Source organism: Schistocerca nitens, chromosome 1 (assembly GCF_023898315.1).
Source record: "Schistocerca nitens isolate TAMUIC-IGC-003100 chromosome 1, iqSchNite1.1, whole genome shotgun sequence".
Lineage (NCBI taxonomy): Eukaryota > Metazoa > Arthropoda > Insecta > Orthoptera > Acrididae > Schistocerca > Schistocerca nitens.
The window spans coordinates 448,357,854-448,384,230 of NC_064614.1; positions in this window are offsets into that span (position 1 = coordinate 448,357,854).

The following is a 26,377-nucleotide window of genomic DNA, read 5'->3' on the forward strand; positions in this document are numbered from 1 at the left end:
ATATTTGTAGTATCGTGGTATTACCTTACATCTTGAGTTATTGCGATACAGAGCAGAGTTTTCTAGTGGTGACTTGTTGGAACCATTTTCAATAGTCAAGCGACTGTACCAAGGAGCGATTAGAGGACCTGCTAGACAGCTGCGTTATGTGGGTTGCATGCGAATCAGGCGAAATGCAATTCAGGTCGTTCGGATACTTTTGAGCACGACTGTACACACAAGTACAGAATCCGTTTGCAAGATTTAAAATTAGCAATTACGCTAGCTCTGGATGTTTTTGAAGTGTACTATATAACATCTGATATTTCCCCTTAACTGTTATGTACTAAGGAAATTCAAGAAATCAAATGGAAGAAGCTCCCTTTTAGGTTACGCTCATTCATAAGAACTTGGACAATAAGCCATATAAAGGGTGACGCATTTAAAACCGTTTTTGTAAATGTCTGGAAAGCTACAAATCGGATTTTAAAAAGGGTGGTATAAAAGTTGCTCGTCTCGAAGGGGGACATCCAATTACAGTAAACATGACTCTTTTCCCCCACGTCCAGGGGGTGAATAGTGGGGTCAACGTTGAAATCTTAAATAGAAAACCGATTTATTCATTGCTGATTCGGACTTCCTGGAAAAAATATAAACTTTGTACTTAACCTTTTTTTCGCTGCGTAATAGATGGTGCTGTAATCAACAAAAACGAAAATGGGTTACAACCGTTGAAAAATACACATCAGATTAGGGTCCCAGGCGGTTAGAAAGCCAGTTATTCTAAAATCTTTGCTGAGAAACCGATTTTTATAGCAATAAAAACTTGATTCTCGCGAACATAATACATTACTTTGTCCAAATTATCGGCGTAATTTCATTCACAGTAGGTTTTAATTTATTGATAAATAAACCAATGAATTGTTCCAACTGCTTTCCATGTAATATATTATGTTGTAGAGCACCAAGTTTTACGACTATAAGAAACCGGTTTCTCATTGCAGGTATTAGAGTAACTGCCTTTCAAACTTCCTAGGATCCTAATCTAATGTCTATTTCTTGAGGTACACTAATACCATTTTTCAACTTTTTTAACCAGTTCTGATTTTTGCCGATTACAGCATCATCTATCAAGCAACGAAACAAATGTTAATACAAAAGTTAAGTATTTTACCCGGATAATCCAAATCAGCAATAAAAATTGAGATTCCTATCTAAGATTTTAAAGTTGATCCCCTCTCGCCCCCGCAGGACAGGGAGTCGCGTTTGTTGTCCCCTTTTAAGACGAGCAACGTTTGTTATAATCTTTTTTTTAATCCGATTTGAAGCTAATTCAAAAAAAGAAAAAAATTAAATGCTTCATCTTGTATAATAGAACTTCAGTAATGCCTAAGTTCGGACACTTAAACATTACTACTCTCAATACCATTATCTCGTTATTTACTTTTGCCTTTTTTCATTCATTAATGTCGTGCGGCAGAATACTCTTAGCCACATATCACTGAAGTAAGGATCACTCATTGCTCAGGAACGTATAATAAGGATAAAATTAGATTTGTAGAGAATTCTTTAGTTGTTTGAGTATATTCACACAGCCTCGTTAGATATTTTTTGTCTTGTGAAGTTTGTGGGTCTCGAATAACTAACAGTTCAAATATAACAACTACTTGAATGACCCTAACTCCAGAAGGGACAATAACGTACGAGGTCCGTCACTGAGTCTTAGCATGCTTCACTAAGCAGTATAGGGCCACAGAAACATATTAGTCTTTATTATCAATACCTGAACCTAACGATTCACGCTAATGCTAACCAAATCTGTTGCTGAAGAAGGCAACTAGCAACAAATACTTTTAAAAAAGCTTTATTTCAGTGCCACAACCGGTTTCGAGCTGTCATGACCGTCTTCAGATGGCTATCATCCTAAATTACATTAATGTTTTCGTCAGCAGCACGTCATCCGCTTCTGCACTGCACAAACATCAGGCATGTGCTTTGCATTCGATGTTCTTGTGTAAAGTTGAAAGACCATACTTTAAGCAAAGATAGCATTCATTTCCTTCTAAACAAAGCTCTAATTCAGGCAGCAAAACATGTGGAAGATGCAACATGTTAGTAACGGAAAAATGCTTTTACTCAAAGAGTGAACTGATTATATAGAGACTATTGGTGAAGTTGTTTTAAGGAGGTCTTTTTTCAATATCTGGCAGTGCAAACTTTTACAAAACATCATAAAGCTATCATACTGGATACTACAGATCAAACATGTATACACACACTGTGAACTGGATGTGTGCGCGGTAGGGAAGGATGTTATAAAGCCGCTGTATCCTTTCTCGAGGCATGTTGTCAAACGACTGTTGTAGTTGGTCCTTGATATCCCAGATACTGGGATGGAGTTGGGGCCCACACATATGTGATATGGGGATCTTGCTGATCACAGGAGCACCTCGACATTAGGCATGCGGTTCATTAAGACAAGTGCAAAGTGTGAATGAGCATGATACTTTTGAAAAATAGCACCACGATACAACTGCATGAGAGATAACACCTGGGGACACAGGATATCTGTGATGCACGGTCGTGTCGCCAGAGTTCCGTCAGGGACTACCAGTCGTGAGCTGAAGCTATACCTCAATCAGGAGTAACACCACTGTAAATGAAAGAATGGTGCCTCTCCTCAGGACGCCCAAATACTCGCTAATTATTGTCATCCGGGGTAGTGTAGAACCGCGATTCGTCGCTGAACACAACGAGGAGCCAAACATCAGCAGTCCATGCTTCCCGGTCACGGTATCAGTCCAAACTCAGCCGTTTGTGTTCTGGTGTTAACGGCAGTCTGTGCACTGTGCGGTAATTCCCTAGCCTGGATACTTGTAATCTTCATCCAATGGTGCGGGACGACACAGAATGTTTCAGGGCGTCCGTTACTTGTTTCTCGGATGGCAGCCAAAGATGTGGAGAGGGGGGGAGGGGGAGGGGAGGAGGGTTATGATTTGCTTGGTGCAGAATACGGCGATCCTCCGATGTGATGGTTTCAGACGTGACCGACAGGAACCCTGGGCGATGAGTATATGTGCCCTTACCTTCCCATGCAGTCCATTATTGGATTACTGTCGGTTCCAAATGCTCGACAGGTCTGGATATTGCACGATTCGACCAGCCGGCCAACTGGAGACCCATAACGAGGTCCCTTTCAAACTCTTTCAGGTGCTGATAAAGCTGTGTCACCTGAGTACGTGGCATCTCCGTATCCCTCACAGTGGCCACCCAACATGTGACGCTGTTCACGCCGTATACCCTACCAGGCCTGGTAACAATACTATCGACAGATAACACTAACGCACTGTGTTGGCCTTTCTACCTGTTCAAGAAAATGGCAACTCTAAATCATTTAAACACTCTCCGACAGTGAGTACGTGTACGAAGTCATACTGCCATCCTACCATGTCTTCGGGGTGCTTCAACTTCTTTCTTGTCATTACAGTTTAACGATTACCTGAAGGCATTAAAAAATTAAGATAGGTGGAGGGTATGACTAGGGAACACATTTGATCAGTATTAGAGTTTTTAACCTTATACTCACGTCAAAAACGGGCTACTTCCAATATAAATTTATGCACGTTATAATAACAGCAAGTTCCAGGAAAAGTTAAAAATTAAAAATAATTTTATTAAGCTATTCTAAATGTTTACCCGTTTGTTGATTTTGGTGTCTGTTTGGTTCGTTCAGTAATAGCTATTATTATTCCTGTTTGATGATATGTATTGGATTTCTAGCAAGCACCTCCAGTGACATAAGCTAGCTCGAGGACGAGATATCAAATAAATTATACTCAAGGAGAAACATCCTACAGCTATAGAACGCCCTTTGTAGTATTATAAACGCACCATAAATTGAACCACGTAACAGAGAGGTAGCAGTAGACTACTGGATGTAATACGCACAGGTCATCAGAATTACTGATGTATTCGTATATGTGCAGACTGAAGACCAAGGCTGGGATTCGAGCACAGGTATCCCGCTCAGTAGGCACATGCTCTAACCACTACACTGCCCTGACACTCTAACTCTGTCCAACTACACGGACTTCCTAGCACGTCTCCCTCTTCAATCCAAATTCCCAATCACGCCTCAACCCACATGGTAGTCGCTTCAGTCTGCACATACACATCGTAGACGTATGAGAACTGAATAGGTCTCTGGAACCATACAGCGTCATTTGGTCTAATAGCTGTTGCCACCTCTTTCAGCTATAGCCCTATGCTCCAGGCTTGAAGAGAGTGAGCTATTTTTCGTTTGTAGCATCGCGGCAGACTTCTCAATAGCCGCCCGCTATCTCGCGCTTATGGTCGCTCGACATCCGAGGCCGACACTTGTCAGCGAAATGTAATGTGGCTCTTTTTTGTCGACGTGAAACGCGAACGAATACGACTCGTCTTCCTTTGGCAACGGAACTGCGAATGCAGGCAAAAAAAGTACAAAAAATAAAAATAACGGTTAAAAAAGAGAAAGGAACGAGGCAGGTTGTAGTTGGGTTTTGGTGGCACCCTGTAATTTTCAGAATAGTTGCTCGTAATATAATATACATTGGCGCGGACTTTTAGCAAGCGAACACACTGCCGCGGAGACAAGTTCTGACAGGCCTCTCGCTATTGAGCGAAATTTGAAATCTAAATCCCATTCTCTCGGCACACTGCTGCAAAATCCATTTCGTTTTAACTCCACGTCCAAATTGAATGTTTTGTAGTGCCGGCAGGAAGAGCAGAGGAGGTGAAGAAGGAGGAGGAGGAGGAGACAGAGTGTATGGCTGGGGAGGAGAAGGCAGCAAACTGAAAGGGTGAGTGGGGGAGGGGGAGAGGAACAGAGAGAGAGAGAGAGAGAGAGAGAGAGAGGAGAGAGAGAGAGAGGTGCGCGAGCGAAGGCGGCGGGAGAGAGAGGGGAAAAGTGCTCTTGATAAGCGTGATTTAGCAGCCCCGGGGATATTGATTTTTACTTCCCCTCCCCACGAGTAGTAGAAGGCCCCCGCCCGCTGCCCCGCACCCTCTCCCCCCGCCGGCGCCCGCGGGCTGCCTCCCTCTCAGTTTTATATGTCTGTTTTCTTACTGTAATAGCTGGTGCGCGCGCCATGTTGGATTGTAAGGGGTGCGCAGCGCCTCTCCGCGCCGGCCGGGAGTGGGGAGCAAAGGGGTGCAGCGGCTGGGGCGCGTGCCCGCGGGGGGAACGGTGGGGGGAGGTGCGCGCGCTCGCACGCACACATGCGCACACACACTCACCCACACACCGGCGCCCCCGCGCCTCGCCGCCTGTTCCTCGGCCGGATCGTCTACACTAATTCCAGCTCTCGGCGCGGCGCCCGGAATAAGGTGCTAAAGTTAAATAAGGGTGGCCCGCGGCCGGCCGCGCCGCTTGGCCAGCCCTGGCTCGACCCTGCCCCCGCCGCCGCCGCCCCCGCCGCCCCCGGCGGCCGAGGGAAGTGTTCTCGCCCGCAGCCTTCCGGTTTTTATACAGCGCGCGGCCTCCGGCTGGTGTTACAGATTACGGAACACGGCGGGGCTCGGCGGCAACAGGCCACCCCGTGGCGCCTGGCCGCCCGGCCACAGAGAGGCGGTTATTAACTCGACACCCCGGAGTCCCGGCTGTGCCGGGCCAGCACCTGTTACGCCCGCGCTGGCCCACCGCCGCCGACGCCCTCATTAAAGCGCGCTTAACAGATATCTGGCGGTCAGCCCCAGCAGCGCGACGCCGTTTCTGCGTGCCGTTTTAAATTGGCAGCCGCTCGCAGCTGAACGCGGCTTTTTATTCTTTTTCCACTCCGTTCAGCTCTCGGCACGTACTTTACGCCCACCGTTTTTGAGAGCCGCATAATCCTCCCACAATGTATTTTTCGCTCTGGAACCAAAAGTACGCTGTAATGAAATTTTTAGACAGGTGAAAACTGTATGCCTGTCGGAACACTGCCCAGGCCTACCCATTACAAAATCGACGCCCTTGCTAGCTGAGCCATCCGAATGCGAGTCACGAGCTAATGTAGCCTCTTTCGAAGAAAATTGACCTTATTATTCTCTTTATTATGATATCCACTGTCCGTCTCCGTAGCTGAGCGTAGATGGCTGTCACGCGGGTTCGATGTCCGGTCCCGCTAACAATTTTTCCTTGATCAGATCCACTCAGCCATGTAATGCCAATTGAGGAGCTGCTTGACCGAATAGTAGCTGCTCCGCGGTCTGTAAGGTCCGCAAAACGGTTGGGACAGCAGTAGGCTGCCCACATGCGCTTCCATACCGCATGCGCATGACGCCGCAATTTGGAGGATGACAAGGCAGTCGGTAGACATCCCTTGAACCTTCACGACCTGGCGAGGAGCTCGTTATTAAGAAATCCACTACGCACAGTTGCTTTAAAATGTTGTTTATGAATAGATTTCCAAACATTCGATGCTTCATCATCCGTCAATATGGTGATCATCGACTTACTGTGCAGCTCAAAATACACTGAAGAAATTTTTTTTTTACGTTATTGGGTAGCCTCACATTCTTTTTCAGGTTTCCTTTTTCATGACTCGACATTTAGATCGTTCTGCTGAAATTGTCTTCAGGAGTCTTTTTACTGGAGGCACCAGCAGAATGGTCGAACAGTGCAGTTGACATTTTTACAGGAACCTGAGGCAGCTTAACAACCTAGAATATTTACCTTCAGTGACAACCACCGCGAAAGCGCGCAGACTTCGCATAATAATTGGTAACGACAGATTGTTATAAAATATTTTTGCACGTTAACTGGCAACGCAAGTTGACCTGGTGTTACCAGTTATGATGGGGCCATAATTATGAGGTAATATATTTTTTGGTTGCACAATCGATGGTCACAACTCATGACTGGCGATGAAGCCTTAAGAGCTCCTAAATCGATGGCGATTAATAAACTACCGGGTGGTTATAATTAGAGTGCACCTACTCACCGGGTTCCAACGTGGGCTGTAATCATCGTATGGCAGTGAAAGTTGGTATATATGATAATGTGTTAATGCGGAACCGATTTACGCTGCAGAAATTAGTTCCAGTTTGTGTCACCACGTGCAAATGTGGCGCTGTACGGCATCTCGTCGACACCTCCAGTGCTAACATTGAACAAACTGTGTAAGTAGTGGTTAATAATAAAATCAATATTATGCCTTCCTCACTTGTTTCCCCTTTTCTGGCCATACCGCATTCCTGTTCCATAACAAACGCAAACATTTCTATACGTCTTTCTTGCATTCAAAGTGCCAGATTTGCACCTGGTGGTCAAAATTGGAACCATTTTTTTCCCCCGTTGTAAATCAGTTCCACACTAACGCATCAGAATGTCTACTAAGTTTCGCTGCCACACGATGACTACAGCCCATACTGGACCTCTGTGGGTAGCTGCACTTTAATTATAACCAATCGGTACTTTAAATACAGTAGCGTGAAGTGAAAATAAACAACATAAACAGTTCATTACCGTCCGTAACAAATGTACATCAGCTGACGTCTCCAATGTCTAGCAGCAAGATGGAAAGTGTTAAAACCTTTGCCCATGTACCTATTGTCCTAGCAGCCCGACTTCACTTTAGCTTTAGAAAAAATTATAGACAAATTCTGCAAGAAATTGCGCTAGTCACCTTTTGTATATTTTTGCTTTATGTGTGCAATATCCTTCACTTCCTGTGCTATCTTCAGTGGGATTTTATTTATTATTGTATCCAATCTACTACAATCATTTACTTTTTACTAATAGTTTTATATCCTCATTATATTACACAGCCTGTAAAGGTTTCTTATGATGTAGTTTTGCTTCCTGTTTTATTTTTGTTGAAACACCGATTTCCTCTTATGACTCTATTCTCAACCGTCACACATGCATTGCATTCATTATGTTACAAAGCACAAGGTTTCTGCCGTCAGCTAACGGCGCATTGCAGTGACAGTGAAGAAAATAACTTCTTCAGCTCGTCTAAAATAAGGGAAACGAGACTAAAGCTTCAGAAACAACTTTACGCTCCTCGTAAGTCACGATATATTTGGATGTTGTACCATCGTTTCCCTAAAGACACCCATGTAATTTCTTTCACTTTTACTGTGGTTGCTGCACAAGCGGTACACAGAGTTCTTCGCAAGTATTATAGCAGCGAGATGAAATTGTATTAGATTCATTTATAATGACAATATATGAATCATTCAAGAAAATCTTAGTCGGTCCTTTATATTTAGCAACTTTGCTTGATAGCTTTTGCTGTCCGTTGGCGAAGCACTGTTTTTTTTTTTTTTTTTTTTTTTTTTTTTTTTTTTTTTTTTAAATGGTCATATATTAACTGCAGTGTCAACGAGTAAGGAAAGTTGCTGTTGCCAAAATGTGCAGTGCGTTAGGCTTCATGTTTTAGGACGTGATGGAACACTTATTAATGTTTTTTGCTTATGTTCAGTTTATAGTTCAAATGTGGAAGGCTTGGCAGAGAGGAATGTATGACTGGGAACGATTCAGAATGACGTCAAAAAGTCAAACTCAGCCACCGTCTCGGAAATGTTGGTAACTTAACTGACTAGATCGAGATGTTTATATCTTTTATGCCTCCCACCATACTGCGTTCGTCCGTCTTCTGTGTAAGCAATATAGTGCCTCTATTAGGTTAATACCTGGACCTAAATGTAGACAAATTTTTATGGCGGCTTTAGTGCCTTTTATTGCGAACCTGGGACTTGAAACTAAGAGTTAAATCACGAATTCCGTAGTCAATGTTAAAAATATCGATTTGTTCGGTAATGTAGGTTTCATGGTGCAGTATCATAACCAGAGCTTCGGCTCAGTAATGAGGGATCTTCCATCCAATGTTGCCACAATGAAATTTCGTATTTCTGGGCCGTTAACTATGATTTAAATAGAAAAATATCCGAAAATCACATTATGAGAATGTGTAATGCTGCAGATTGTCTGCTGAAACTTCCCCTTTGAAAATGAAGATTGATAGTGCTGGAAAAACTTTTACGTTATTTGATTTTCAAACAGCTGAGCAGAACTAAACGTACTCAGACATTTATCTCTTAACTCATTCTGACCATCACTAAACTGACACACAACATTTTAGCGCGACGCAATCTGACTTTCAATAATCCCTAGAAAAGAATGGCCCTGACTAATAATAACCTATACCTTTCATGAATCACTTACTTCACAAAAATCTTCGTTACCCGAACTACTGCAATAAAGCGAGCACCAATACTGCCATCTAAATAAAAGACGGGGTGTCATGAACTGATATATATATATATATATATATATATATATATATATATATATATATATATATATATATATATATACTCTTGGAAATGGAAAAAAGAACACATTGACACCGGTGTGTCAGACCCACCATACTTGCTCCGGACACTGCGAGAGGGCTGTACAAGCAATGATCACACACACGGCACAGCGGACACACCAGGAACCGCGGTGTTGGCCGTCGAATGGCGCTAGCTGCGCAGCATTTCTGCACCGCCGCCGTCAGTGTCAGCCAGTTTGCCGTGGCATACGGAGCTCCATCGCAGTCTTTAACACTGGTAGCATGCCGCGACAGCGTGGACGTGAACCGTATGTGCAGCTGACGGACTTTTAGCGAGGGCGTATAGTGGGCATGCGGGACGCCGGGTGGACGTACCGCCGAATTGCTCAACACGTGGGACTTGAGGTCTCCACAGTACATCGATGTTGTCGCCAGTGGTCGGCGGAAGGTGCACGTGCCCGTCGACCTGGGACCGGACCGCAGCGATGCACGGATGCACGCCAAGACCGTAGGATCCTACGCAGTGCCGTAGGGGACCGCACCGCCACTTCCCAGCAAATTAGGGACACTGTTGCTCCTGGGGTATCGGCGAGGACCATTCGCAACCGTCTCCATGAAGCTGGGCTACGGTCCCGCACACCGTTAGGCCGTCTTCCGCTCACGCCCCAACATCGTGCAGCCCGCCTCCAGCGGTGTCGCGACAGGCGTGAATGGAGGGACGAATGGAGACGTGTCGTCTTCAGCGATGAGAGTCGCTTCTGCCTTGGTGCCAATGATGGTCGTATGCGTGTTTGGCGCCGTGCAGGTGAGCGCCACAATCAGGACTGCATACGACCGAGGCACACAGGGCCAACACCCGGCATCATGGTGTGGGGAGCGATCTCCTACACTGGCCGTACACCACTGGTGATCGTCGAGGGGACACTGAATAGTGCACGGTACATCCAAACCGTCATCGAACCCATCGTTCTACCATTCCTAGACCGGCAAGGGAACTTGCTGTTCCAACAGGACAATGCACGTCCGCATGTATCCCGTGCCACCCAACGTGCTCTAGAAGGTGTTAGTCAACTACCCTGGCCAGCAAGATCTCCGGATCTGTCCCCCATTGAGCATGTTTGGGACTGGATGAAGCGTCGTCTCACGCGGTCTGCACGTCCAGCACGAACGCTGGTCCAACTGAGGCGCCAGGTGGAAATGGCATGGCAAGCCGTTCCACAGGACTACATCCAGCATCTCTACGATCGTCTCCATGGGAGAATAGCAGCCTGCATTGCTGCGAAAGGTGGATATACACTGTACTAGTGCCGACATTGTGCATGCTCTGTTGCCTGTGTCTATGTGCCTGTGGTTCTGTCAGTGTGATCATGTGATGTATCTGACCCCAGGAATGTGTCAATAAAGTTTCCCCTTCCTGGGACAATGAATTCACGGTGTTCTTATTTCAATTTCCAGGAGTGTATATATCAGTTCATGACACCCAGTCTTACAAATTTCCTTTTTCTGACGGACACACGTCCAGATCTTCCTCTCTCAAAATTCTGGCATCTCTCTCCACACATCCACCACTGCTGGCGGCTCACTTCCAACTGCCCAACGCTACACAAGTGAATATTCCAGCAATGAGTCCAACCAGCCACAGACTGCACACAGCGCTGTCAGCAATTTTCATACACAGCACTACGTGGCGTTACCAACTTAAAAACCTAAACAGCCTACTTACACTGTGAATAATATGCTGCTTTGTCAAATGCGGTAGTGTACATTTTTCCTTATGTTATTCATTTACGCACTCTGTAGATATACTTTTCTGTAATACATTGAATAAAAATCTGAGGTTACAAGTTGAAAGAGCTTGGCAGTGTGTATGGTGGTTCCTGATACTTCAAAGCGTAAAGCATAACTTATGCATTAAATGCGTATTTTCCTATTTAAAGTCAAACTAATGGCCCACAAATAGAAAATTTATCGTGTCAACATTGGTAAAAGATATTTTAAGTAAAATTTTACGATTGTCGTCATTTAATGATTTTATAACTGGTCATATGCCAAAAAATTGTTCCCTTCTCAATCATCGGTCATACCAGGTATGAGGAAAATACGAACACAAAATTCTGGAGTTACTATAAGTAGATGCATTCGTATATAGCTGAAAAAAACTGTTTTTTTTTTAAAAGAAAAAACATTTTATATGATTTAAAAGTTAATCAATTTCACAAATATTTTTATTGTTAATGTTGTAATGAGTTTAGAGTTAGTAGGTAACAGCCGGCCGAAGTGGCCGTGCGGTTAAAGGCGCTGCAGTCTGGAACCGCGAGACCGCTACGGTCGCAGGTTCGAATCCTGCCTCGGGCATGGATGTTTGTGATGTCCTTAGGTTAGTTGGGTTTAACTAGTTCTAAGTTCTAGGGGACTAATGACCTCATCAGTTGAGTCCCATAGTGCTCAGAGCAATTTGAACCATTTTTTAGTAGGTAACAACCGGTTTTTCTTTTCCCAACTATTGCTATATCGGAAAACGTTTATTTTGTAACTCTATATAAGTTCTTCTTTTATATGCCACTATCATTCTTGTTATTAACATCACAATTATATTGCCATTATTATTATTATTACCATTATTACTATTGTCGCCATCAGTAGCTGTAGCTGTAGTTGTACAAGTAATGCCAGAACTAACTTTGTTAGAACATTGTCAGTATAATTACTCACACCGATACTTCACACACTCAAATCCTTTTAAGACTAGTTGTCATACTGAAACTGTTATTTAATTAGAAAACTGCGGTGTAATAGATACTGTTAAATTTTGTGTGATTCCCTGGTTCAGTCAGGTTAAATAAATAAATGAAAAATAAATAGATGGATAGTGCATAATGTTTCACGAGATCTGTCGAGAAATTTCTCCCAGTTTCCACGTTAAAAAAACATCGGTTCAGTCAGGTAGTTTTATAAACTCCAAAATGTTTGTCGATGTCATTTGGTTAAGTTAATTAATAATAATCCAGTATTTTTCATCCAAATAAAATACATACTGAGGCAAGGAAACATGTGCAACTTTATAAAAAAGGATATCAACACTTCCAAGACTTAAGTATTCATTCTGTTCATTAAAGCAGCCACTTACTGGTTGGAGTGTGACATTCATATCTTCCAGTGATTGTATTTTCAGTGGAGGAAATCAGGTTTCTACTACGATCAGACAATTTTCAGCAATCTATTTTATTATTTCAGTTCATTACTTTATCGCTTTAGGACACAGGTTTATTTTTATTGCCTTTGCAGTAAGGTAAAGCTGTCCTCATCTCAAATGTTGATGGAGTATCAGAATGATTTACCATCGGTGGTCCTACTGGAGGTGATAGGCCTATGACTTCCTCTTACCTTAAAACTAACTTACCCAGCCAGCTACAGCGTTACAGAGGGACTTTTGCAGTGTAGCCCTGAAGGAAGCAAACATAATGGACTCTGTATGACACGAAGTACTGGAGATAGTGCTATATATTGGAGGTGCTTTGATCCGAATGTCAGCTTTGTAGGTTCCGTTTGTAAATCGACATTTAGGCACGGGAAGATACTGCGCCTTCCAACTCGTATTCTATTCTAAATTTTGTATTATTGTACTCGTACTGGAAACATTCACCTAAAAATGACAATTCTGAGTCAGATTGCAGGTATGATGTACGTATCTTCTTAATTAATTAGTTGCGGTACGTGCCGGTACACCGTACTGGTACCTATGACGGGTAAAGAGCGTTAAAATAGCGTTTTCAGAGATCTAAATTTTAGAAAAGGAAAAAGCGACGCCCGGAACCGCTTTTTTACAAGTCTAACACTGGACGAACTAACATGTTACATTTGTTATTAGCCCCACCTAGTGCTTACTAGCTTGAAGAGTCACTTTACACTGATCGCATTTATCATTTAGAAGTAATGTACTTAACAACAGTATTTGCAAACAGTGAAAAATAAACAGGATTATTGTGTCAGTTGCATTGCAGTACTGTATTTACATACATTATAATTGCTTGTATGCACACAAAATTTATCGACTGTAGACAAAGTTAAATTGATTATAGTAACTTTTCACAATTATTCTGAAACAGTATCTCTCAATCTCTCACTAATATCAAAGGGAAAGTAATAATGTGCACATCATATCAATCAAAGTCTCAGAGCTACTTTCCTGAGTGTCTGTCATTAGTTTCGAACAAACAGAACATTTCATTAATAAAGGAAATAATTTCCTGCATGGGTCCACGATCACTGAGAGTATTTTTGTAATAAAACCATCCAGAGCGCTTAATACATGTTTGAACTGATCATGTCGTTTTGGTCACCGCCAACATCACATCTGTAATTAAGATTAAAGGAACGTAAAGAACTAGAGGTATTTGTCGTACATTGTCAAGCTAAAAACGCGAAAAGATAAAAAAGTAAAAGAGAGTCACCACGGTTTCCACAGATGTTTCTGCCTAGCACAGGACTGCACAGTGTGCCTCCCTGACCTGATGTGACCTCACGTGCATGGACAGGTAGTGAACTTCACAACTTGTGGTCTTGAGACGCTCCCGGATGTCACAGCTGTTTAAATAAAGACCCAGTTGTTCCTATAATATTCCTCCTACAGTGTATAGCTTTTTAAACTTAGAGCGATGATTGCTTAAAGTGTGATGTCAGAGAAGTGGAGAAAATTATTTAAACTTTGGATATTTGGGTTACCAATATTTTAAACTTATGACAAATGATCCGGCAACTATGCAGGCTGGTCCAGTATCGCAGATCGCCATCTTGAATTGCCACCTGTGATTGCGGTGTCATACAGGCTAGCATTGTACTCCAGGGTCTGCCATAACGGATTCTGAGATCATATAGTCTGTGCCAATGCGCACAGGTCACCACCTTGGATCTCCATCCTGATCTCTGACGTCACACAGGCTGGCCCTGTATCCCAGCGTCCACCACCTGGGATTTTCTACCAATATAATAACTGCCCATCTTGGATTTTTTTAATTTCCCGCCATTTTTAACCTAGAACAATTGTTCTGCCTCCAGAGTGACGTCATAGGAGTGACGGAAAAACTCGAAGTATTCCCACCATTATAAACGTAGAGCAATTCTCTTATGTCGGGGGATGGGGTAAATCTAGCAACGTTTCATGACATCGTTGATGATGTGAAAGCGGGTGGGGATGGAGGAAATTTGACAACAACACAGAGTTGCCCAAAACCACCCTAGCTACGGTACTAGGAGCATCAAGGAAATGCTGGAAAACCTCAACTGACAGACGCTTGAATATGGATTACAACTACCCTGCAAAAGCCTACTAGCAAAGTTTTAAGAACCAATATTAAGCGAGGAGCCTAGGAATATACCACAGGCCACTATGTATCACTCCCTTAGCGAATATTAAGTGAAGATTAGACTAATTACTCCCGCGACGGAGGTTCGAGTCCTCCCTCGGGCATGGGTGTGTGTGCTGCCCTTAGCGTAAGTTAGTTTAAGTTAGATTAAGTAGTGTTTAAGCCTAGGGACCGCTGACCTCAGCAGTTTGGTCCCATAGGAACTTACACAAATTTCCAAATTTTAGACTTATTACTGCATACAAGGAAGCATTTTACCACTCATTCTGCCACTCTCCCCGTGCAAATGGAACAGGAAGAAAACCTGACACGTCATATAAATGGAAGTATCTTCTTGCTTCTACTACATTGTGGTTTGCAAAGAATGGATGGAGATGTACGTGGAAATTCATTCGTCACAGTTTTATAGCGAAACAAATCCACTAAATTACGAATTACTATAAACTGGACTGCTATTTCATCACGCCAATATTTGTCTTTGTGTTACTAAATGGTTAAAGAAAATTACGTTTACCAGTACGAGCTGCTTGAATAGAAACCTCTGACTACTACTTCCCATCACAAAGACCTTTATCAGGTCTACGTACAATTAACTCAATGTAGTTAACAAAATCAAATGTAATCTGAGTGATTCCTTTACAGTAATGTACGCTACTGAAATACAAGAAACACTATCTTTGAGAAGCTAATAGTGCAAACTTTTCCACATACTATAGTTTCCAAAATGCGTATGCATTAGCGCCATTACTCGTATTTCTTGCTTCAGCGGTGTGTATGAGTATGAACGAAACCACTCATATAAAGTTTCATTAATGACATCTACAGTATTCCATAAGTTAAGAGCCGGCCGCGGTGGTCTCGCGGTTCTAGGCGCGCAGTCCGGAATCGTGCGACTGCAACGGTCGCAGGTTCGAATCCTGCCTCGGGCATGGATGTGTGTGATGTCCTTAGGTTAGTTAGGTTTAAGTAGTTCTAAGTTCTAGAGGACTGATGACCACAGCAGTTGAGTCCCATAGTGCTCAGAGCCATTTGAACCATTTTGAACCATAAGTTAAGTAAATCGGTTTGAATTTTCAGGGATCCAATGATGAGCTGATCTGTGTAACAGAAAATGGCTCTACCTAAGAAGTTTTGACGTGGAAACGTCTATACGCTCATTACAGTGAGAGTCGGTCGAACTTTCTAGTGTGATAAAACACAGTCATGTTTGAATAGTTAATAATTATGAGACTAATATAATTCGTAAACAATGAAGAAGATACAAGTTAAGCGTGTATCGAATGTTCTTAATACAAGCAATATGTTACAAAATACACAATGTGGGCAGAAGGAACATTAGGGAGTTCTAGCATGATATTTTGCTGACATGGCGCAGTGTCACCCACTTAGGGACAACTTGCTATTGGCAAAAAATGCAGCACTACACATGCCGTCTCTCCTAAGAGCCATCAGACGCATTTTCTCTGCTGTTTCGGCGGATATTTGCAGTTTCGTTAGGCGAAGTGTAACTGGAGTCAGGTCAGGTAAATACTACTCCTCACGTCCTTCACGCGAGGCCGGCGTCGATGAGAAGAGGAGGTTTTTTTCCCGTTAAAAACAAAATGATTTTTAAATCGGGATTTTACGTGCACATTCCATAGAGCTGTCCCAAATTACTCTAGTATGATATTCGTTTTATCGAGATGTATCTACAGGGAAGGTAAAACATGGAGAATAACGAGTACTCCAGCAGCAACATCACTGCTCTGACCCATGCTAACTTCTACCGCCATGAATCAGCGCTGCTCAGACGCTGGTGGAGTACTAGACTTTTCTTCGGGTTTTACTGTCCTTCTTAATACATATCGATGAAACCAGTATCGCACTACACTAACAAGGGACCGATCTGTTGACCAGGCACGTAAAATTCCGATTTAAAATCATTTTCTTTGTAACGGGAAACAAACCAATGCTATCCGTGGAAATTGCTGGTTGCATGAGAGACGTAATGAGCAATAACGAGCAGTAGCACGAACAGAAGTCTAAGTGTCTATTGAAACACCAGAGAAAATGCGACTAACGACCCATAGGAGAGGCACCCGGTATACAGTAGCATGAAAATTCCTTTTCTGTAACACTTGAGGCAGAAGCTCGCTTGGTCGTGCGGCAGCGTTCTCGCTTCCCGCGCCCGGTTTCCCGGGTTCGATTCCCGGCGGGGTCAGGGATTTTCTCTGCCTCGTGATGACTGGGTGTTGTGTGATGTCAAAAATGGCTCTGAGCACTATGGGACTCAACTGCTGAGGTTATTAGTCCCCTAGAACTTAGAACTAGTTAAACCTAACTAACCTAAGGACATCACAAACATCCATGCCCGAGGCAGGATTCGAACCTGCGACCGTAGCGGTCTTGCGGTTCCAGACTGCAGCGCCTTTAACCACACGGCCACTTCGGCCGGCCTGTGTGATGTCCTTAGGTTAGTTAGGTTTAAGTAGTTCTAAGTTCTAGGGAACTGATGATCTCAGATTTTAAGTCCCATAGTGCTCAGAGCCATATTTTATTAGGAATTAGCTTTGTGTAGTTAAACATTGAGGAGACAAGAGTCGTAGGATAGCGATGTAAGGAAACAAAGAGGGCGGTAGTATCGCGTACATAAGGTATAAAGGGGTTTTGATAGACGGGGCTGTCATTTTTACTCAGGTGATTCATGCGAAAAGATTTCCCACGTGATTATGGACGTACGACGGAAATTAACAGACTTTAAACGGGAATGTTAGTTGGAGCCAGACGCATGAGACATTCCATTTCGGTAATCGACAGGAAATTCAAAATTTCGAGACCCACAGTGTCAAGAGTGTGCCGAGAATACCAAATTTCTGGCGATGCCTCTCACCACGGACAACGCTGTGGCCGACGGCCTTCACTTAACGACCGAGAGCAGCGGCGTTTGAATAGAGTTGTCAGTATTAACAGGCAAGCAACAATGCGTGGAATGACCTCAGAAATCAATGTGGGACGTACGACGAACATATTCGTTAGGGCAGGGCGGCGAAATTTGGCGTTAATGGGTCAAGGCAGCGGACGACAGACGCAAGTGTGTTTGCTTACAGCGGCATATCGCCTGCAGAACCTCAACTGGGCTGATGACCATGTCGGTTAGATCCTAGAAGACTGGAAAACCATGGTTGGTAAGACAAGTTCTGATTTCAGTTGGTAAGACGCGATGGTAGGGTCCGAATATGGTGCAGACCCCACGGAGCCATGGACCTAAGTTCTCAACGAAGCACTGCTGTGCAAGCTGGTGGTGGCTTCACATTGGTGTGGGCTGTGTTTACGTAGAATGGACTGGCACCTCTGGTCCAACTGAACCTATCATTCGCTGTAAATGGTTATGTTCGGCTACTTGCAGACCATTTGTAGCCACTCAAGACCCTCGTGTTCCGAAACAAACGATGGAAGTTTTATGGATCGCTCAATTGTTGCTGATTGGTCTGAAGAACATTCTGGTGAATTCGAGCGAATTATTTGACTATCCAGATACCCCGACATAAATCCCATGGAACATTTATGGCACGTAACCGAGAGCTCAGTTCGTGCACAAAATACTGAACGGGCAATACTTTCGCAATTGTGGACGACTATAGAGGCAGCATGGCTCAGTAGTTCTGCAGGGGACTTACAACGACTTGCTGAGTCCATGCCACGTCGAGTCACGGCACTACGAAGGACAAAAGAAGATCCGACACAATAGTAGGAGGTCTCCCATGACGTTGGTCACGTAGTGTATATCGGTGTAGCGAGGAAACGCGTTAAAGTAGGACATTAATCCTCGTGTTATTGTGAAGAGCTTGCAGAGTAGTATAGAACCGCGTTAAAAATATTCGCCAGAATATAAGTGAAAATCGGAATTAATTTGAAAGTTACAAGCCGCGCGAGATTAGCCGAGCGGTCTTAGGTGTTGCAGTCATGGACTGTGCGACTGGTACCGGCGGAGGTTCGAGTCCTCCCTCGGGCATGGGTGTGTATGTTTGTCCTTAGGACAATTTAGGTTAAGTAGTGTGTAAGGTTAGGGACTGATGACCTTAGCAGTTAAGTCCCGCCGGCCGGTATGGCCGAGCGGTTCTAGGCGCTGCAGTTTGGAACTGCGAGACCGCTACGGTCGCAGGTTCGAATCCTGCCTCGGGCATGGATGTGTGTGATGGCATTAGGTTAGTTAGGTTTAAGTAGCTCTAAGTTCTAGGCGGCTGATGACCTTAGATGTTAAATCCCATAGTGCTCAGAGCCATTTGAACCATTTTAGTTAAGTCCTATAAGATTTCACACACATTTTGAACATTTGAAAGATACAAAATAACGAAATGTGTGTCTCATATGACCAGTAAATATGCCCGTAATGATAGAATACGCAATTCAGAAGAAATCTCATGTCGAGAGGAATCCAGAAAGGGTAAAATATCCAGTGTCGAGCGAATACTAGTGCTAAGGCAGCGTCGGAAGGAAATGAAAAAAGGCGGAAAGCGCTTAAGTAGCTGGCACGTCGGCAAACAGGGCAGCGAGAGTCCGAAAATGTCGGAACCATGTGCAGGAATAGTTGGAAGGCAATAAAGGAAGCGCCGGCCGCGGTGGCCGTGCGGTTCTGGCGCTGCAGTCCGGAACCGCGAGGCTGCTACGGTCGCAGGTTCGAATCCCGCCTCGGGCATGGGTGTGTGTGATGTCCTTAGGTTAGTTAGGTTTAAGTAGTTCTAAGTTCTAGGGGACTTATGACCTAAGATGTTGAGTCCCATAGTGCTCAGAGCCATTTGAACCATTTGAATAAAGGAAGCAGTGGTAATGCAGACTTAGATGGCAACGCGACAGCGCCAGACTGGTTTGTATCGCGACGCCAAATACCGTCGTGGTGTCAACCGACGCTGCATACAATAAACTTGAGAGTTGTATCGTCTGTAAACATAATACTACTCTGTGTAACCATTGTATTAAGGAGATTGATAATTAAATCACATATTAATACGAAGCAGATGTTAAGATTACATATCGACGTTTTCTCGACTAATCTAAGGCGCAGTTCCCCGGATATTTTATTCAAGCAGCAGTATATCATGGTTATCATGTCTTTGTAAGTAGGCTGTTTAGGCTTTTATGTCGGTAACGCCACGTAGCGCTCTATATGAATATCACTGACTGTGCTGTGTGAAGTCTGTGGCTGGTTTGCATTGTTGGAATATTTGCTATTGTAGTGTTTGGCAGTTGGATGTGAACAGCGCGTAGCGTTGCGTAGTTGGAGGTGAGCCGCCAGCAGTGGTGGATGTGGGGAGAGAGATGGCAGAATTTTGAGAGCGAACGATCTGGACGTGTTTCCATCAGAAAGAGTAAATTTGTAATACTGTATATCATGAACTGATATATATATGATGACTTTTGAATATTATTAAGGTAAATACATTGTTTGTTCTCTATCGAAATCTTTCATTTGCTAACTATGCCTATCAGTAGTTAGTGCCTTCAGTAGTTAGAATGTTTTATTTACCTGGTATTATTGGCGCTCGCTGTATTGCAGTTGTTCGAGTAACGAAGATTTTTGTGAGGTAAGTGATTCATTACCCATAACCTATATATACCTTTCATGAGTTATTGTTAGTCACGGCCATTCTTTTGTAGGGATTTTTGAAAGTCAGACTGCGTTGCCCTAAAAATATTGTGTGTCAGTTTAGTTCAAAAAATGGCTCTGAGCACTATGGGACTTAACATCTATGGTCATCAGTCCCCTAGAACTTAGAACTACTTAAACCTAACTAACCTAAGGACAGCACACAACACCCAGTCATCACGAGGCAGAGAAAATCCCTGACCCCGCCAGGAATCGAACCCGGGCGTGGGAAGCGAGAACGCTACCGCACGACCACGAGCTGCGGACATCAGTTTAGTGATGATCAGAATAAGTAAAGAGAGAAATGTCTGATTACGTTCAGTTCTGCTCAACTGTTTGAAAATCAAATAACGTAAGGGGTTTACCAGCACTGTCATTTTATAAATTTTTCTAAGGGGAGGTTTCATAGGAGGTTTCAACTTCTCCAAATATCTGCTAGCTCTGAGCCATCACGTATATAAAATTTGCTTCTTAAGATACACTGGTAATTAATAGAAAACATCAAAACTGCCTATAGACAAGAATCTTCGGATTTTAAAATGTTCAACTGATGACATGTGTATTATTATGAAGCTGGCTGTATGTACGTAACATTTATAGTGATATAATAAAAAACCACTCATAAAACTAGCATCTTACCTTTATTTAATAAAAATGTGTCACATTATGATGGTTAACATTTGCATCTCCCTATGATTAAAATACCGCGATAATTAATGTGTTCTGTTTGTATTGACTTTCCGGATGCTGTTGTACTTTAGTGACGAATGAAATAACTATCCTTTTCAGACAATTTTCCGTTCGTCAGAGTCCCGGATTTGAAACAGGTTACCTGTATGTACTGAACAGACAAGCAAATGTCAAGATTCTGCAGGGCTCTCGGCTCTCTGCCGTGCATAAATTACGAAGTTTCGCCCTCTTCCTGAGTTTGACAGCTACAGGAGTCTTTTGCGCCTCTGAATGTGCGCGTTCCCCAGCAGCGGCTGTAGTTTATGAGCCAATTAGTTCTTTCAGCTCCTCCTGCAGCGCTACGCTGTCGTCAAGCATGTGAGAATATCGCTGACTTTCATTCCCAGGAGTCTCGCAAGAAATTTTTTTCTTCTTTATCTACTCACTATCAAGGCTACTTGCTATAATGTTTGTTGTACACCTGCAATGCATGGCTATTAGTATGTTTTACATTTTCCTTCACTTTACTTACTCATTTTTATGTTAATTTACCTACTGGTGATTACCATAAACATCCATGCAGCATAAAATCAAGCAGCGGAGTTGTTTCCCTGTTTTCTTTGTTTCTACCTCCCCCCCCCCCTCCACTCTACCCCTCCCGCCACGCCCCTACTCCCTCTCTCTCTCTCTGTCTCTGTGTGTGTGTGTGTGTGTGTGTGTGTGCTTTTCCGAAACTGATCAGTTTCCATGAACATTCCCCTCCAGTTTCACAATGCAAGCATATTTCTGCAGATACTGTGCTTCCGCATTGTGCCCTCCTTTGTCCGTATAAAATCTAATGTTCTTTCCTTAGATTCTCTAATAGGCTCTTTGAGTGTGTGTGTCACATATTTCTCAGTATATAATTGCGTAGGCTTCCGCGGCCAGAGTCAGTCGACATAAAAGTTTTCTGGATATGGTACCGCGTCATAATGAAAAAAATAAAAGAAACTACTGCTACTGCAGAAAACCCAACGTTTCGGCCACGGTTGCAGCGGCAGAAACGTTGGGTTTTCTCCAGCAGCAGTAGTAGGTGTTTTTGTGTTGTCTTTTTTTTTTTTTTTTTTTTTTTTTTTTTTTTTTTTACATTATGATGCGGTACCATACCCAGAAAACTTTTATGTCGATTTCTCAGTATCATTGTACGAAGTGAGGGACGATGTAGCAGCACACGAGCATTGGCGAATGGATGCAAATACCCGCTGTTTCCAGTGAAACAAGAAGTAAAAACAGAAAATAGTAGGGCGTAATCAGTCGCTGATGTTGAGGACACAAAACAAACTTTCTAAATAACAGAATAACTAAGAATTCATGTTCTTCAATCAATGATTTTAGAACACGTAACGACATTGGATGCGTATTACCTAAACTTCGAAACAATTTCTGTCACTGTTTCCTTCGTTTTAACAATGTAAGATGTATTCAGAGATACAGGCTTCACAAATATAATTGTGTGTGAAGTCCAGCATTACGTAATACAACACGTTATGTTTGTCACTTGTAGTGTTGAATTAAAAAGGTGTTTCAGCCTTCACTAATTATAACAACACATAGACACTTCATGACATTGAAAGATATTACATTCCACTTTTAGTGCATAGTATGTGACATAACGCCTACTGAGCGGCAGAAGGACACGACAAATGTTTGTAGTGAAGTTAGATATATTCTAGTATGTAGTATTACAGACAGAGGTAAGTAGTAAGACAATGTCATCATCATCACTATCAATTCATGATTTTCCCCTCTACAGTTTCTCGGGTCCGGTATACAAGTGTTCGCTACTTCCTCCGGGCTTCATAGATCTCCTGTTTCTGAGCGTCTTTTCACTGAAATTCACTCTGATTTCGTCATATTCATCCAAACTTTCTTGGGCTTTCCACGTGGCCTTTCACCTTGAACATTTATTTCAAAATATTTTCTGGTTGGTCTTTCCTCGTCCATTCTAATAATGTCTCCATACCCTACAGTCTGCGTTTTTTTATTACGCTAGTAACAGGGACATCGATGCCGACTACCGTTCCTTTTAACCCCACTTTTGATCTTGTTCTCTCTAGCAGTTTGGTTTACAGTTGTTATGAATCCCATTTCTGTAGCCTGACTTCTGCTGTAGTCTTTTTTCAGTAGTCTAAATGTAAGATAGAATTGGCACGAAGTATATGTGGTACATGGCTGCTTTTGCTTATTGTGGTATTAAGGTTTCTAATTTGGCTGTAAGAATTGGTTGCTTTCTGTGTCCTGCTAAATATTTTCTGGTTAATAGTGTGCAGCAGTGTTTCGAACAAGCACTTCGAGCTAATTAAGGAAAATCATATTGTTCAGAAGGAGTAATAAAATTAGTGCCAAATAATTACTTACAGATGTGAAATATGCCTCACTCGTGGCTCTTGTACGTTCCACCCTTACATAATATTACTGCTTGCAGTGCTCCTACCACGTGAACTGGCAAAGGAGAGGTACAAGTGTAGCTATGAATCACAGTGTGGAAAACCGGCTTCGGAAGTTTTGATACGCTGCTGACCTGGCGCTTTCGGAATCACAAGGTCCAAAATTAACACAGCTAGACTGCATGATAAAACAAGCATGAGTCCTCATCTCTTATTTGGTCACATTTACTGGAACATTAAGGGTTTGAAGTTGTACGTTGCGTCTTATTGAAACTCTCCACATTTACACTATTGCTCTCAGCTTCCTCATAAGGAGGTAATACTTTTGCTTTGTACTTTATGTAAACACAAAATGAAAACTGCTTTGAGTCACTTGAGATAAATGCGTTGATTAATTTAGTCAGGTACTATTTGCAATGCCAGGATGACGCATGTTTGGTTTGCTTCAACTTTACTCCCATCTAGGAAAATTGTCTTCACCTCACTTCTTCCCACTCATCCTCATCGCACTTGTTTTAGCCCTACCTGAAGTTCTTTTTCCCGTAGCGAACAACATATAGTTGCCTGAAGCAATACTCATGTGGGTATCTAATCTGTTACCTACCTAGTAACATGTCGCATCCCATTTTGTCCCGATGACGCAACGATGCCTTCGGCAAAAATCCCACTATTCATAGAAAACATGTAGAGCCATCTAGAGCCGTAACTGTCCAACCACCAGCCACAACCCATAGACATAGACACTGAGTCCAACAGCGTTTCTCCATGACGCGTCATGTATGCTCGGCAGTATGTGAGTTTGGATTACCTGCAGCCCCACTAGAACCCACATGTCCGTGGGAAGTTCGTATTATCTAACTAAAGCGATTCAAGAGCGATGGTGTGATGCATTATGTTGTTGGAAGTACAGGTTGCATGCTCTATTTTGCAGACGAACAAAGGGGTGCTCATGCTCGCGTAATACGTTCACCCATTAGAGACACTGAGAGACGTACTGGAGACCTACATCTGTCTCTATACTCCACAACCCACCTTACGGCATGAGGCGGTGGCCCCTTTGCGTGCCAAAGTACCTCGCAATCTTCCGTTCCCATTGCAGTCGTGATTTGGGAGTGTGGAGAACGATTGTTGGTAAGCCTCAGTAAGAGCTCGAGTCTCACTGTTTTTGCCTTACGGTCCCTTGTAAGTATATGGAAGCAGTGTGGTGCTTGAGTCGTATAGGACGTAAGCTCTCAGAATTTTACCAGTAAATCACTCTGTGATGAAGCTGTAACTCCCTCGCGATTCTCTGACAAGTAAAGAGACGTTAGCTAATATTTTGTGATTTTCAGTAATGCGTCAGTTCAGAAGAATTTGTACCGACAGAATGCAGATACGTATGCCACTGCAAGTTTTATTTCCAACGAAACATTTTGCACTGCTAATGGTCGATTACAAAAATAAATAATTATGTAATTGTGTTGAGGTATTTAACTCGTTAACGAAAATATTATTAATTGGAAATTTGAAATTTAGCAAAATTGTATTTGCGTAATGAAATACCAAGGTCGCCAGTCCGCTTGAGGACATAGCTTATGAAACTGTCTATGCTGGATTAAAATTTGAATTTACGTAACACGTATTGAAATTCATGTAGGCGAAAATGTAAAAGATTATAAAATGTTTCAAAGTTAATTATTGCGACATTGAACACTTTCCAGTCATTCAGAGTCGAAAGAAATTCACTAGTTGCGACACGTAACGCGATAATGAAAGAGAAACGTAACCTCACAATAATGTTCACTGTCTGCAGGCTTTCAAATAAACTATACTCGTTACCAGAGATATATCAACTGAACACTGACTGTGCCACAATTATCAGCAAACATAACGGGCAACGCCGAAAGTATGAAACCCAAAGTTGCACAAAACATAAATAAATACATAAAATTATATAATGGTGTTGAATTGTTATGCACTGTTAGTTTGCCCGATAAATCACTTTCGATTCTCAAAAACTCTCTTCCTTCAAAATGAATGTAGTTAAATTTGCAAATTAAAATCACACTTTTAACTCTTAAAGTTTCTTTTTTCAATAAAATAGTAAAATTTAGGATTTATTTCCTGGGGTGATCCATATTTTTAGATTATACTTTATCTCTGTTTAAATAATGTGACACTCGGTTATTACAGTGACAGAAACAGTGACAGGAACTGCTTGTAGCAATGGCGTATGGAGCTTAGTAACATTGGGTAATTAAAGCTGTCAAAAAACTGTAACTTTCTGCAACTGATTCTACTACCCTGGCAACTCTTTCATGCTTCTAAACGTCTGAAATGACACAGCCTTACGTTGAGATCGAGCTGTTGTAGGCGCGACGTCGTGATGTGACGACAACAGTTATCAGACAAAAGGCTTTTTTTCCATTTAGGGCCAGAATTTGATATATTTGTTCACACAGTATTATTCTTGCATTAATACTCTTCTCAAATTAATACTGCACTGTGACCCACACCACTGGCTACTCGTAAGCTTCACTGTGTCTTGCCTTACCAAGAAGTTCACACTATATTTTGAGTAAAGTTTCACTGTTACCAGTATCAGACCTCATACGCTATTAATTTGCGTTTGTTTTTAATGTGCGCTCTCTCGCGTATCAACGAAGTTACTACAATGGCGACAATATCCTTGGTTAAAATTGTTATTATTCATTGCAAATACGATTACTTTACCAGTGTGTCTACTACTTTACTTATAACATTGCTGTTAAATAATTAGAAAAACTTCCGTTTACAGTCCTTCAAGTCCAAGGTTTGAGCAAAAACCTTCCTTTTGAGGACGTCGCTGCGCCGTATATGCAACTCAGCGTGACTTCGATCCGGGTATGTTACACTACTGGCCATTAAAATTGCTACACCAAGAAGAAATGCAGATGATAAACGGGTATTCATTGGACAAATATATTGTACTAGAACTGAAATGTGATTACATTTTCACGCAGTTTTTGTGCATAGATCCTGAGGAATCAGTACCCA